This window comes from Arachis ipaensis, chromosome B5, assembly GCF_059453495.1.
Source record: "Arachis ipaensis isolate K30076 ecotype BB chromosome B5, ASM5945349v1, whole genome shotgun sequence".
In the NCBI taxonomy this organism is placed as follows: domain Eukaryota; kingdom Viridiplantae; phylum Streptophyta; class Magnoliopsida; order Fabales; family Fabaceae; genus Arachis; species Arachis ipaensis.
The window spans coordinates 81,324,596-81,329,471 of NC_142440.1; the positions used below are offsets into that span (position 1 = coordinate 81,324,596).

A 4,876-nucleotide genomic window follows, 5' to 3' on the forward strand; every position below is an offset into this window, starting at 1 on the left:
AACACCAAACTTAATGTTTGGTTGTGCACCTTGAATGAAAGATGGAATTCAATTTGAGTAAGATTTGGGAGTGCCATCAGGCACACCAAACTTAGAGACCAATTGTAATTTACATGCACGGTTTGGTGCACTTAATCAATAGTTGTCCTGAGGATTCAAGTTCATGCGTAAGAAACCATACTTTATTAGATGTAAAGCAAAGCACTAAAGATTAAGGATACTAAAAACATGGGTTGCCTCCCATGAAGCGCTTCTTTAACGTCACTAGCTTGACGGTTGTCCCTTGTTAGGGTGGATTGTAGTGCTTGACGTCCTCTCCTCTCACTATGAAAACGTCCCCTCTTGATTCATTCATGACCTCTAAATGTTCCATAGAAAGAACTTTCTTGATTGTGAACACTTGAGGGAGCTGGGAAGGAATGGTCTTGAGGCCAGGTGGGATTGGCAGATAATGACTTGAGATCACTTTATCTCCCGGAGAAAAACCTTCAGTGGGAATTTTCTTGTTTCTCCATCCTCTTGGCAATCTCCCTATCACTCTTCCCTTTCTCTTGAGGATTTCTTCATTGACCTTTATGTCAGGAGGATCCTTCTGATCTGTTTCCACTGATTCTTGTGGCTCTAACTCTTGCAACTTTTGTTTGCCTTCTAATGACGGTTTTAGAGTCTCAGCTGCTGGATTACTTTCCTCCAAACACGGATGGCTACTATCATCTTTAGGCTTTTCAAATTCTGGTTCAGGTTCAGATGCAGGTTTGAAGACTTTGAAAATGAGCTGTTCATCATGTATTCTCAGAATTAGCTCTCCTTGTTCTACATCTATGAGCGCTCTAGTAGTGGCTAGAAATGGTCTGCCCAGAATGATAGGGTGTAAATAGCTTTCCTCCATGTCCACAATGACAAAGTCTGTGGGGAAATAATAATCTCCCACTTTCACCAGCACATTTTCAACTACCCCTTCAGCTTGCTTCTGAGTTTTGTCAGCCAGTTGTATGATTACATCAGTGGATCTCACCTCATTCAATTGTAGCCTCTTCATAAGAGTTAGAGGCATCACATTTATGCTAGCTCCTAGATCACAGAATCCTCTGTCAATTTTTGTTTCCCCAATGATGCAAGTGATATGAAAACTTCCTGGGTCCGTTTTCTTAGAGAGGGTGTCCTTCTTGATGAGAGCACTGCATTCTTTGTTCATTGTTACAGTTTGTCCTCCCTTCAAAACTCTTTTCTTGCTTAACAATTCCTTTAAATACTTGATGTGTGTGGGCATTTGATGAAGAATCTCAAGAAAAGGAATATTGACATGAAGAGAGTTAAATGTCTCTAGAAACCTTGAATAGGTTTTCTTTTTTTCACCTCCTCCTAACCTTTCAGGAAATGGTGCTTTTGGTTGGTATATTTCCATCATGCCTTTTTGCAGTTCCTTGGCTTGCTCAGTTCCACCTTCCTGCTTAACTTCTTCCACACCTTCTTTCAAGATTTCCGGTTCATGCTCTGAGGGCCTGATTCCTTCTTCTTCTGAGACTTCCTTCAATAAGGTGATGGCCTTGCATTCTTCCCATCTTACTCTCTTTTGTTCCCCTTTAGGATTCTTTTCTGTGTCACTAGGGAACACTGCAGTTGATTTTGGGGCCTGTCGAGATAGCTCTCCTACCAGAGATTCCATCCATTTGAGTTTTTCACCATGGTTTCTTAAGGTAGTCCTCACATCATCCCTGAAGCTTTTCAATTCAATTATGTCTTGACTCATGGTTGCCATCATTCCTTCAATCCGGTTTAATTGATCTTGAAATTGTTGGTTCGGATTGGGTTGGGTAGGTTGATTACTTTGGTCATGGTATGATGATTGGGGGTAAGTGTTTTGTGTGGCTTGGTATGATCTTTGGTTGGAGTTTTGGTATGTGGAATTGTTATGTTGGTTGTGGTTGTAAGGTTTGTGGTTTTGTGGTTGGGTTTGTTGGTTTCCCCACCCAAAGTTTGGGTGGTTTCTCCAGCCTGGGTTGTAAGTATTGGAATGTGGATCATATGATTGCCTTTGTTGGTTTCCCACATAATTGGCCTCTTCCCAATCACTTCCTTCAATGCCTACTTCCTCTTGATCTTGTGTGTGGATTGCAGCCACTTGCTTTGTTTCTAATTGCCTGGTAAGTTCTGCTAGTTGCTTGGCAAACACCTTGTTTTGGGCTAGAATTGTATCAACCTGGTTCAGTTCCATGACTCCCTTAGTGTTGTGCCTTTCTGATGCATAGTAGTACTCATTCTCAGCCACTGTCTCAATCACTTCAATGGCTTCTTCCACAGTCTTTTTCCTGTTCAATGAACCTCCTGATGAATGGTCTACAGCCTTCCTTGATTCATAAGAGAGCCCATCATAGAAGATGTGCAGTTGCACCCAATCATGGAACATGTTTGGTGGGCATTTCCTTGTCAAGTCCTTGAATCTCTCCCATGCCTCGTAGAGAGTTTCACCATCTTGTTGTCTAAAAGTCTGGACCTCAGATCGAAGCCTATTGACCTTTTGTGGAGGGTAGAAACGTGCCAGAAACTTGCTTTCCACCTCATCCCATGTTGTTAGACTCCCCCTTGGGAATGATTCCAGCCACTTAGCTGCTTTGTCCCTAAGTGAAAATGGGAACAAGAGCAGTTTATAGGCATCTTCCTGGACTCCATTGGACTTCACAGTGTCACAAATTCTCAAGAATTTTGTGAGATGTTGGTTTGGGTCTTCATTAGCACTTCCTCCAAAGGAACAATGATTTTCCACCAATGATATTAGCTGTGGCTTGAGCTCAAAATTGTTGGCCTGAATGGGTGGTTTCTGGATGCTACTACCACAATTCCCTGAGGTTGGGTTTATGTATGAACTCAAAACCCTCCTCTCAGGGATGGCATTGTTTCCATCAGCTCTCTCATGGTTGTGAACTTCTCTATCCATGTTGAGATCTAAAGCTTCCTCAAAATTGTCCTCAGATTCTCCTTCAGATTCCTCTTCTCCCACTACTCTCTTCCCTCTTGCTTCCCTTCTAAGTCTATGAAGGGTCCTCTCTGGTTCGGTATACGGAGGAGTTGATGTCTCTCCTCTCCTACCTGTCATACAAGAACACAGCTCAAACACAAACAAGTGAAATACTCTTGGTTAATGAAAGAGTATGGTTAGATCAATTGAGGAATTAAATCAAACAGTTAGTGAGTCAGTGAGTTAGTTGCATGAATCTAAAGGCGTAAAGAAAGAAAGCATGTAACCAAGTGCAGAAATTAAAATTCAACAAGTATCTAGAACAGAATTAACAAAGCAAGAGAAAATTGCTCAATCTAGTTAGCTTCCAATTTGAGAATTGTCAATCGAAAACCAAAGCCCCGGCAACGGCGCCATAAACTTGATGCGCATAAACGTGTTATGCTACGATTTAGGAAATTGCACGATCGGCAAAATTCCTTCCGGCAAGTGCACCGGTTATCATCGTCAAGTAAAAACTCACAATAGAGTGAGGTCGAATCCCACAAGGATTGGTTGAGTGAGCAATTCGGATTAGAAGTGTGTTCTAGTTGAGCGGAATCAATATTTGAGATGAGAATTGCGGAATGTAAAATTGGCGGGAAAAGTAAATGACAAGAAAATTAAATGGCTGAATCTTAAATTGCATGAATTCAAGAGCAGAATGTAAATTGCTGAAATTAAAAGGGAATGGGGATGATTGCAAGAATTGAATTGCAGAATGTAAAGAGAAAGTGGAAATCAGAAATGGGGAATTCATTGGGTTTAGGAGATATTGAAATCTCCGAATCAAAACATGTAAATCTCTTCCTCAACCAATGCATTCATTGAATTTTGCTTGGCAATCTTATATGATTGGATCCCAATTCCTTGGCTCACCAATGCTCTCTAAAAACAAACAAATTCCCAATCCCTTGGTTTAAATGTTCATAAGAAGAGATGATGCTTGGTCACTGATTATACCACACAATTTCATGAACCACAATTTGGTAGGATTACATGTCACAATATCCATCCAAACCCCAATCCAATCCACTGTGAGAAAGCTTCTCTAGCATGAATCCTCCATTCCTTTCCCAAGGCTCCGAAGGATTCCAAGTATGAGTAGCTTCTTTCCCAAGACAACTACTCAATGGAATTAGATCGAGAAGCTTTCTAACAAAATTCAAGAGAAAAGATTGAAGAAGAAGATAAACTATTATTGATTCATTGAATTACAATAGAGCTCCCTAACCCAATGAAAGGGGGTTTAGTGAATCATAGCTCTGAATTCAATTACAAAGAAAAGGAAAACTGGCTAAAAGTGAAAGTAAAAGTCCTTTCTAACTTCAATTCTATCCTATTTATACACTTTCTATATTGAGCTTCAGTTGTGCTTCTTGGGCTTTGAGGCCTCTCCTTGCTTTCCTTTTGCCTTGGGTTTATGATCCATAATGTTGATGAGGTTGTTGATCCAAATTCTGTACATTTCATTGAGCCAATTTAGTGATAATCAAATAATGACACATGACTCAATAAATTGAGATTTCAAACTCATCAATCCTTCAGGCCCAATCCCATAAACCATGATATTCAATTGGGTTTCATACCAAAGTGAGTTTAAGTTAATATTTGTGCTCAAAGACTAACTTAAACCACAATATTTTTGGCCCAGAAACCTTTTCCAAGAGTGGCGTTTAAGTTGCAGTTTAAGCTTAAACTGCAGCTTAAACGCCAGACACTTCCAGTGAGGCCTTTTGTAGAAGCACGTTTAAGCTTCAGTTTAAGGTTAAACTGAAGCTTAAACGTGGAAATGGAAGAATGGTAGCCCTGGAGAGTAATGTAGTCGAACACGTTTAACCTCCAGTTTAAGGTTAAACTGGAGGTTAAACGTGGAAAAGG

At 40.4% G+C, this 4,876-nt stretch overlaps 1 non-coding gene across 1 annotated transcript; it reads left to right on the forward strand.

Moving 5' to 3' along the window:
• Nucleotides 1–2,405: 2,405 nt before the first annotated feature.
• Nucleotides 2,406–2,509, forward strand: LOC148564762 (small nucleolar RNA R71). The gene has a single exon (XR_015885323.1). It is a non-coding gene; the product is annotated as a small nucleolar RNA R71 (small nucleolar RNA).
• Nucleotides 2,510–4,876: the final 2,367 nt, after the last annotated feature.